Source organism: Chinchilla lanigera, unplaced genomic scaffold (genome assembly GCF_000276665.1).
Source record: "Chinchilla lanigera isolate Chin_1 unplaced genomic scaffold, ChiLan1.0 scaffold00051, whole genome shotgun sequence".
Classification (NCBI taxonomy): domain Eukaryota; kingdom Metazoa; phylum Chordata; class Mammalia; order Rodentia; family Chinchillidae; genus Chinchilla; species Chinchilla lanigera.
Window position 1 is genome coordinate 14,098,350 of NW_004955452.1, and position 10,918 is coordinate 14,109,267.

At 35.8% G+C, this 10,918-nt stretch overlaps 1 protein-coding gene across 1 annotated transcript in view; it reads left to right on the forward strand.

The window, feature by feature from the left end:
- The window catches only part of Ago3 (argonaute RISC catalytic component 3), a 131,243-nt gene extending 120,863 nt beyond the window's left edge, over positions 1-10,380 (forward strand). The window contains exon 21 of the transcript XR_262685.2: positions 8,718-10,380. The gene's annotated coding sequence lies outside the window, so the exon portion shown is untranslated. The remainder of the gene's footprint in view (positions 1-8,717) is intronic.
- The last annotated feature ends 538 nt before the right edge of the window (positions 10,381-10,918 follow it).

Here is a 10,918-nt window from a genome sequence, read left to right on the forward strand (position 1 = left end):
TCTTCCTACTTGTGAATTGATGGTAACGTTTTGCCAAGTTTAACTGACAACTCTGCATTACTTTCACTCAGTATCATTAACCCTTAGTTAAATGTTTGCTTCACTCATCCTCTTAGATTTTCTCCTGTTAAAGAGAAAGACTACATTTAACAGGTCCTTGCTACCTAAATTACCTTTTATGTATTCCTCAAGCTGTAAAAAAAGATCAGTTAGTCTAGCATCTTTATTTTGGCTTTTTTATCCATTTAAAATATAAGTCCTTTTCATTCTTTTTGAAAATTTGTGGATGTTTTAAAACTTCAATAATAATAGTTTGGAGGCTGATATCCTGTAAGGCCTTCCTTGCAGGAAGGAGTGGCAGTATAATCCTGATGGGGGATGTCTTTGTTTTCTTATTTCCCTTGCATTCGGTCATATAAAGCAAGCACTTTTGTGATTCTGTAGTGGTCAAAAAATAATCCCAGAATAAATGTACAAGAATCAGTACACAAATCAGAAAGAATTTTCTCCAAAAACATTGTTTTATGTTTCTGCTTATATTAAGAACAGTCTTCAGTGACAGTGACAAAAAGGATGCTGTGATTAAATGAAAGCCGAGTCCAGGAGGGGAGAGGGGAAGTATTTATGTGTGTATGTATATGTATATATATAACATATATATACATAACAAGTATAACTATATATCTATATTACATATAAAAAGGGTAATACTTTTTTTTCCTACTTTAAAAAATGGTACATTTAAGCTTATGATTTTTGTCTGGATAATTTTTTTTTTTTTTTTTGTCTTTTTGAGACAGGATCTCACTATGCAGTTCAGGCTGGCCTTGAGCTCACTTTGTAGCCCAGGCTGGTCTCAAACTCACAATGATCCTCCTGTCTCAGCCTCCCGAGTGCTGGGATTACAGGTGTGTGCCACCACGCCCGGCAGAATAATGTTTTTTAATAATCAAGGATTATGCTTATCGCCACTGCTAGTTTAAGTTTGTTTTACTTTACCTGTCAAAAATAGTGCTCTAGATTCTTACATTGTTGACTAAATCTCAAGAATCTTTTATTCTTAAAGTATGAAAGTTAAAGATTTTAATTTGAGTTAAAGATGAAAGGTTGAGATTATTTTAAAAGACGTTGTTGTTTTGTTTTGGTTTGGTTTTTGGTTTTTTTTCCGGTACCAGGAATCAAACTCACAACCTTGCGCTTGCCAGGCAGGTGCTGTGCCACTGAGCTAAATCCCTAGCCCCTAAAAAACGTTGTTGAAGTATCAGGTAACAAACAATGTGACAGAACGAAAATCTTCTCAAAGCATCGATCCAGCCATTGGGCTCCCTTCCTTTTTAAAACCTGAAGTAACCAAAATCTGAAGTAACCAAAATCTAATGTCATATTCTGTTAGGGTCTCAGTAAAGCAAAGATTTTTTTCAGGGTAGCCTCTGAATTGAATTTTTAAAACATTTTTTAAAGCAAGGTGGTTCTTAGAAAGTGCCTTTTCAGAAGATGGTGCTGTAGATTTTTTATTTTTCAAATAGTGTGAAGCTAAAACTTTTAAAGGTAAATTATTTTATAATTCCAAGAGTGTGACAGTTTCATATGAATAATGTTATTTGCTGTCCTGAATCTGGTCAAGGGAACCAATGAAAGCTTTTATATAGTGAAGAATACAGGTAAATGCTCACCAAATTTATTTTGTAAATTTGAAAATAATTTTTTTTTCTGTGCTGGCTGTTAAACCCAAGGCCATATGTACACTAGGCAAATAATCTACCACTGAGCTATATCTCCAGCCCTGAGAGCAAAAATTTTGACAGTTAAACCTTTTAATTCTCTGCTATGTTCAAGGTAATCTATAAAGTAGTCTACAGTGGACATAAAAAAGCAAGTCTACTTACCTTTTTAACAATATAATCGCTAGTAGTAGCAAATGTCTCAAGGCAAAGTACCTTGCCAGGAATGGTTGTGTTTTGTTTTTTAAGCATAGATTGCCCCAGGCCTAGCCTTTTCTAATTAGTCATTAGTAAGGAGGAATTTAATAAGGGGAGAGGTAAATTTTCATTGGACTGATACGAGAATGCAAATAATTATATCTTTTCCCTTTAGGGCAACTTTCTCTTTTTAGCCACTAAAAAATGCTTTAAAGAATTTATTTTTCTATGGTGAGGGAACTATGAAAAATGACAACAATGCATTTAAAAGGGCATCATCAGTTAATTAAAAATAGAATATAGGACTGGGAATATGGCTCAGTGATAAAGTTCATGCTTAGCATGCTCAAGACCCCCGATTCAGTCCATGGCACTGAAAGAGAGAGAAATGCAATTTTTGGCTTTGGAGAAGATAAGCAAAAGAAAAGAAAATAGAACCACTCATACTTAGTAGAAATTTAGTCATCTACCAGAAAGCAGTTTTCCCCTGTAGTAGGAAGCAGTAAACACCAATAAATGATCACTTAACCAGTCTTTGTGTGAGTTTGGTGAGCATTACTCCAGAAAACAGACTAAAGCGAAGACATCACACCTCAGTAACCTTGTATGCTGCATTATGTAATAATAGTAAACCATATTGATTGTTTGGAGTGTACTTTGTCTACTTGCAAATATACATGCACATTAAACTTTTTCATTTTTATAATGTCTTAATAGCAATTGAGTTTATTTTTTTAGGTTAATTTTTCAATTGTGATGTTTATATTTATTGGCAGTTTGTGTGCAACTTTTATATTTTGCTTAAGTTGTTGGTTTTAAGGTGTTTTATTTTTATAGATATTTCTAGCTTTTCCTCTTTCTTTGTAATATTAGCAGAAATTAAGATGGTATGTTAACATACCAAACAAACTACTAATTCCATAAAGTATAGAGTGTGGATTTTTACCAATAAACTATTAACACTATTTTCTACTTTAGAATATTTAATGTTGTTTATATAGTGGGCATTAAAGACAGTCTTTGGACAGATTTCTACATGCAGAGGGGAGGTGGGGCTTTTCTATAAGTTGTATCTTTTATTCCTTCAGTAGCAAACTAACGCTAACATATTGGATTTATTTTACCTGATTGGAGTTTTGCGGAAAATTATTAAATAGATGATATTACATTTTGTTTTTAATTTTAATACACTGTTTAGCATTAGGGTTATAACATTTTTATAAGCCAGAAAAAGAAATAGCAAATGACCCAGATGTCATTGATAACTGACTTTGAATTGGGATTTTTCCTTCATAATTATATGAAAGATTTGCTACCCTGAACTTTTCCTAATATACTTTTAAAGTTGCTTCAACCTCTGAGTAGAGTGTTTCAGCCCATTAAACTTTTAACTAGTAATAATTTATGAATATGAGCTAATTAGGAAGCAGTGAAATATGATTATAGAATATTAATTTCAAACATATATAGTCACTCCAGTTTCCTAGCAATTATCAAGATTATTTATATTAGCACATTAACCTTTTGGTGAAAGTACATGAAAACATATATCCTCTTAAGAAGATAAAATATTTCCATTGTATTTTTACACTATAAATTTTCTCTTGCTTGTAATCCCAGTACTTGGAAGGCTGCAGAGCAAGTCCCTGTCTCAAAAACCCTAAAAAAACAATTTCTTAGTAAGTAATTTTTTTTGTTAGAAATTAGAAGATAGCTTTTGGGTTGGGGGTATAGCCCAGTGGCCAAGCTCTTGCCTAGTGTACACAAGTCCCTGAGTTCAGTTCTTACCAACAGACACACAAAGATAACTTTTACCTAATTCTCTTGAGTTTTTAAATTCCAAATTATTGAGGTTAAATATATACCATTTTACGGTACTTAATGCTGTTCTTCCACAAGAGGGAGGGAAATGAGTCAGTTCCAAATAATTATAAGTGGGAAATTTTTTTTTTTTGAGACAGGGTCTCACTATGTAGTTCAGGCTGGCCTTGAACTCACAGTGATTCCTCCTGCCTCAGCCTCCCAAATACTGGAATTACTGGTGTGTGCCACCATACCTAGCAAGATTTTTATTTTTATATTATGTAAAATTTTACAGTTTAAAATGAATCAGCATGATTTTATATAGACATTAATCATATCATTTCTTTGTGCATATTCTTCAGCTAATTTGCTCTATAATATACTATTCTGAGTTAATTTTCTTTACCTCCACACCAAGTAGTCGTGAAAGTTGGTTCTCTGATTATAGGAATTTGTTACAACTTAAGTAAAAACTTAGATAAAACTTAGCTATCTGTTGATAAAAATATCAATATACTTATATGTCCCCCTTTTAAGGATACTTACTGTGCTATACTACAACCTCGTTTTTATTCATTATATTTCAATATTGTCCTAAGTTGACTGCATATAATTCTTGTAGACCAGCTTTTTATTGCAGTGCTGGAGACTGAACCAATGCAAGACAAATACTCTAAGGTATATCCCCAGATTTTTTTTACTCTGTTTTGAGACATTGTGTCTCAAATATTCCCAAGATAGTCTCCAAACTTGTGATCCTCTTGCCTCAGCCATCTGAGAAACTAGGTTACAAGCATACAGCTCCACACATGGCAAACCCAATATTTTTAAGCCTGCCTAGGGACCTGTGATTTGTTTGTTCCTTCTGAAAACTCAGGAGAACCTGACCATAGAGTTTAACTGATTGGCTTCACAAATCCAGATACCTAGCATCAGTAATACATTAACATAGTGAAGTGTTGTTTGTGTTTATAGTCCACCATTTCAGAAAGAAATAATTGTGCAGTAAATTATAGGTCATGCCCAAAAAAGGAACTCTTCATAAGCAGTGTTATGAATAGAAAAAAGATGGAAAAGTTGGTCATCAGAACTTTGCATTTGTTTTATTCTTTCTGAAACCTGACTGTATGCACATCTATAACCTTACATTTAAAGAGCCTGGATCACCGACTAGCAAGAGAGTTCAATCTGGTATTTAATGCCTAAAACTTGCTTTACTTCATGACTTTTGATTGGCAGAATAAACAAACCATAGTCCCTGAATTTAACCCTTAGTCTTTTTAGAGCCAAAGAAGAAAAGGTTGCAAAAATATTGCCTATATGACTCTACCCTTACTATAGGAATCTGTGAAGATGGAGATCTTAGTAAAGGAGCAGGCGAGTAGAACTGTGAGAGTGAAATGAGGCTGAGAGAGCTTTTGTTACTCTGTGAACCTATGAAAGAGGCCCAAGCAGAGTCCTCTAATCTCAACCTGTTAAGTTTCTGTGCTAGATCCAGAGCTGTTTTCTGTTCTCAGCAAATTGGAAAAGTCTTAGAAGTTGCTTCTGAATTATAATTTTAAAAATGAATGGGGCATAGTAGTGCAGACCTGTAATCCCAGTTACTCAGGAGGATAAGGCAGAAGGACCCCAAATTCAAGGCCACCCTGAGCAACTTGGGAAGACTTGTCTCAAAATAAAATAGAAAAAAGGGCTGAATGTGGCTCAGTAGTAGAGCACTTGCCTAGCATGCTTGCGGCCCTGGGTTCATCCACAGTACCACCAAAAACAGTCAATAGAGTATTTATCTTTAAATAGAACCATGACATTGCTATTAACATAGCTTTTCTAGTTTTCTCCCTTCTTGAAAAACAAGCTAGGCATTTCCAGATGAGGCAGTCTACTAGAAAAAAAAAATTTGGTGAAGGATTTGAAGAAACACTGGTACGTTATAAGGAGGAAGGAATTTTGGCATAGATAGTTCCACCTGGTTAATGGATACAACTTGGTCCCAGGGAATTAACAGACGGGAATTTGAGTTTTAGTAGCAACAGACCTGGTCTCTGATAGTAATTAATTGCAGTTATCTCCCTGTTTCACAGACAGGTAATGAGCTCATATTGAGGATAACCTTGCAGATCTGCATGTGTCCTTTTCAAATTCAAAAGCCAAGAACTTGAGGGGCTAGAGATATAACTCAGTGGGAAAGCACGTGCTTAGCCTGCACAAGGCCCCAAGGGGTTTTTTGTGTGTGTATGTGTGGTTTCTTTGGACTGGGAATCGAACTCATGACCTTGTGCTTGCCAGGCAGGCACTTATGCCGCCAAGCTATATCTCCAGCCCCTAAACCCTGAGTTTGATCCCAGCACTCCAAATAGTAAACAAAACAAAAAGCGAGGAACATCAAGCAGTAACTGAAATCTAATAGTTGGAGTCTCAAAAAATTTTCCAGGAGCTTTCCAATTTCTTAGCCAACCCTTCCCCTCAAGAAAGAAAAGGGGGAGGATTTAGAGGCAGCATTATAGCATTCAACATAGGTTAAAAGAAAAAACAGAAAACAGTCTTTAAATACTGGGCCGGGGCTGGGGATATAGCTCAGCAGCATGGTACCTGCCTGGCAAGTGCAAGATTGTGAGTTCAGTTCCTGGTACCAAAAAATATATAAATACTGGGCCAAGGAGGATTATATGTCAGAAGTTACAATGATCAAGAGACTATTTTATACTATTTTTGACATTTATGTTCTAAAGTTTGTTTCCTTTGACATACCATTTTTGATTTACTGAAGTGCCACCATTTTTTATGATACAGTGTGTCATGCCATTTATAAATCAAAGTCCTTTCTCTCTCTCTCTCACACACACACACACACACAGTTAAAATAAAAGGGACAAAAACCAAGAGACACAATGAGAATCATCAGTGTGTAACTTCAGTTAATGCAAATGAAATCCTAAATCAGTTAAGTGAGAATTAAGATCAAAAGTATTAATGCTAAAGATATTATCTCATAGATTTTTTTGCTAGCTTTAGATGATAATGTAAATGGTATATATATCCTGAATGTAATATGTCATAGCAACGTGATAGCATTGTTCTTGCAGATTTTTGGAGGGGGAGCACATGATGGAATCAAATCCACAGCCTAACATATACTAGCCAAGAGCTCTTCCACTGAGCTACAGAATTATTCTTCTTTGTCTCACCTGGTTTTGGTCTTCTTCTTCTTGTTGTTTGTTTGTTTTTTGTTTTTGTTTTAGGTAAGTTCTCTCTGTGTAATCTAGGGTAACCATGAACACTTTGTAGCCCAGGCTGGCCTCCAGCTGGTGATGTTCTGGCCTCAACCTCCTGAGTGCTAGGATTACAGGCATGTGCCACCATGCCCAGAATTATTCCTGAGAGTAATATTTCAACCTTTTGCAACACAGATCCCTGTATTCTTAACTAGATTGAATATACTTAGCATTTTAATAAATTCCACTCTGGTTTATACTTTTAAAAGTTTCTTTTATTCTGGCACATGCCTTCTTACATATAAAAAGTATATTGAATGAATTAATACTTAGATTATTCTTTCATATATATATTCTGACTTTAGTTTTATAGCTATATCTGACATCTGATTTCTTGGTGTGTACAAGATTCTACGCAAGAAAAATTTTAACTCAGCTTGTATCCTAGTTCATATCCTTCTTGAGATGTGAGGGAGAAGACCTATGAAGTTTTCAAATTCAGGAACTTTTTTTAAATGATTACAACTGAAAAAAGGACTGTGGTGATCCTAATGCCTTTGAGAGTAGAAAGGGTTCTGGAACTCGAACTTGGAGACTAGTCATAGTTCTACCACTGATGTGCTCTAAGTCCTTAGGCAATTCCCTTTATTTCCTTGTGCCTGTCTCCCCTTATAAGTGGAAGTGATAATAACTGCCCTTGCTAACTGCCTACCTCGCTAAATTATTGTGAAATAAGATGTTTGTGAAAGTGCTAGAGTTCCCCAAAGGAACAGCTGTCAGAAGTTCAGGATAATAGAATAGTGTGGCGTGAAGTGTTGCTTTCCAGTTGGACTCTGTGAAAGCATCTTCAGTTACTGTAAATGGTTTCATGAACCAAGTATCAGTGAAACATGGGCCTTATAGTGTGATATTCCCTTACAAACACATCCTGTTCTGTGTCTTCCTTGCCAGAGATCCAGCATGTGGACTGATGTTTTTCAATAATCTGTAGCAAAAGGATAGCTTAAAAAACTAAACTCCATATAGTGGTGCTATGGCAGCTACAGCTGTGTTTTGAGTTACTGTGGTGAAAGCATCAGATACTTCGATATTAACTTGACCTGTTGTCTTCAGGCACTTTTACTACATGTTGGCCTCAGAGGCTGTTAAAACCGACAGTTATCCTTTTGTTTCTTGGCAGATCTTTGGTACCTAGTTCTTTGGAGTAGAGAGTTGACTTTAACAGGGAAAGTGTATTTCATTAATCAATTTGCAGAACTGAACTTAGCTTTACCTTTAAAATTCCAGTCATGTATCTGTAAAGTTAAAATATAGGGAAGTTTTTTCTTTGTGTTAATTTAATTCTGAGTACCTACAGGTGGTATAAGAGGTCTGACTGAGTAATCTTTTGGTCAGGACTTTACATTTCAACAGATTTATGCATTTGCAGGAGGAGGAGGGACAGTTTCCAGGAAGTTACAAAGGCCACATCACTACAGGTATAAGCGCTTCCTTTTTGCAACAGTTTGTGTTTTTCTGTTTGTTTTAAAGAAAACAGGATGCAAGGCTGCAGGTACAGCTCAATGGTAGAGCACTTCACTAATATGTACAAGGCCCAGGGTTCAATCCCAGCACTGAAAAATTAAGCCATCTTCTAAGAAAAACGATGCAATTTAGGTACACAGGGTATGGATGCATTCAGCATTATTCTTATCTCTCTAGATGCTGAACTTCCCTTGTTGCAGGCAGTTGAGCTTTTCTGACTCATTGTTAACACAGGTGGTATATGTGATTATTTTTATAGGACAATAAGAGTGTCAAGTACTGAAGATGAAAAGTTGGGGAGATTCATGCTTGAAAAATGAACAAAAAGTCCATCTTGAGCAGTGAGGTAGCCAACACTGATATATCAGGAATACAGTTAAATACTTTTTGCTGTAATGTGTAGCTTTAATGTCTCTCCAGTTATGTACCCATATAAGTATTACTATATGTTGTGAATAAAGATCATTGTGTAGACTAGACATTTGTGTATGCATTCATAGACTGTGGAAAACAGTGGTGTGTGTATGTTTGTGTATATATAAACATTTTATAACACTGTGTATTACTTAAGTTTATATAGAAAAAATAATGTATTGTTTCTTTAGTGTTTGGGAGATTAAAACTGCAGTATGACCATTCCATTGTAATCTTATCACTCACCCTAGAAAACATTTTTATTATACACAGTGTACACACAGATGCACACCCAAAGCATTATCAACTTCTCCCACTTTAGATAACTGCTGCTTTTTTTAAAACCCTAAGTAATGGAAGAAGAAATAACATATTCTTTTTAAAGGGGCTTTTCTGAAGAATAAAATGTAAATACAGGTGTTGTGGGGAGGGTACAACCACCTGCAAAAATGTCCAGCAGATGGACTAAATAGCCTTTTAAATTGTACCTTTTAATCATCTTGACCGTGTGTGCCTATTTGTATTACAGATGTGAACTATTTTTGGGGGTGATAACAGTATGTTTTGAAACCAAATTATTACATGAAATCAATAAACCTCTTTCTCCATTCTCTTTTTCCACATTAACTGTTCTTGCCAAATATTTCTACTGATACCAAGGCAAAATGTTAGGACTTTCAGACTTCTTCCCCGTCTTCCCTGCCTGTCATAGCTCTGTTCTGTGCCTGGACTAGCCTTATATCTTTTTGTTGGCTTTTCATAAGTAAGAACAATCTATCTTGGAATTTCAGAATGTTTATCTATAAGTCGTCTTTTTAAATGTTGGGTTACACAGTAACATTGGTTAAGACAAGGGAGTCAGTTGTAAGGTCCTACTGGACCGGATAAGGTACGTGCCACTAAACTTGCTGGCCGCGTTTTACTTGGAGGAATTGCAACTCTGTGGTGGGCGGTGGGTGGGAGAGCAGTCTGTGATGTGCGTGTAGCTGCTGTACCCTTAGAGACACCAAATACTGAATTCTATCACTGTGTACTTGAGGCCTAGGCTTTGAATTTGGTTATTATTTTAATTTCTTGAAAATTACATGTAATTGTGATGAGCAGAAAGCAAATAAAGTTTTTTGAATAAAAGTGCTTATTTTCAGTATTTAAAATTTGTTAGTAAATCTTCTACTTTGAGTTAAACTATTTTCCCCTTTAAAAAAATCACCAAAACTCTGTAGGTGAGATTGAGAAGCTTGAGGAAGCTAGTTTTTAGAAGTTCAGCCATGTGTAATGTTTTATGTTAAAGAAATGGTCATGATTCTTTCTGAGCCAAACTGTCACTAAAATGTCCTGTGACAGAACCACCCTTCTTTTCTGCCATTCTGCATATTGGAAAGGTTCTGTGCTGTATTTGTTTTTAATTCTTAATTCAAAAAAAGTTAATGGTTTTATTGTTGCTTAGCTTCAGTTTAAAGTGTAACTTCCACTAATAACTGCAATAAAAAGGAAAGCTTTGCTCCAAACTTTGTCTTGCATGGTTATCGTTACAGCTCGTCGAACTTCACTGAGGGGACCGCCTGTGATACAGGAGAAAAAGTTAGGCTTTAGTCGTGAAATCCTGACTCAAACTTGGACTATATGACATCTTGGGAGGTTCTTTGATGCTTTTAACAATTTCTTTCAATATAAAATAAGATAATTGAGTGCAAGGCCAGCCTGAACTACAGAGGGAGGCCCTGTCTCAAAAAAAAAAAAAAACAGCCAGGCATGTTGGCTCACACCTGTAATCTCAGTACACAGAAGGCTGAGGCAGGAAAACTGCCACAAATTCAAGGCCAGCCTGGGCTACAGTAGTGGGTTCAATGCCAGCCCAGACCACATAGTGATACCTTGTCTCAAAAATTGTAAAGAGTTGGGGATATAGCTCAGTAGAAAGACACGGAGTTCAGTCTACCCCCAGCCCCACCCCGGGGGAAAGACAGGAAAAAAATGGACTGGAAGAATCTTGAGAGTCCCAGAAATGGATACATAGCACGAATATTAAGAGGTATTATATGCAAG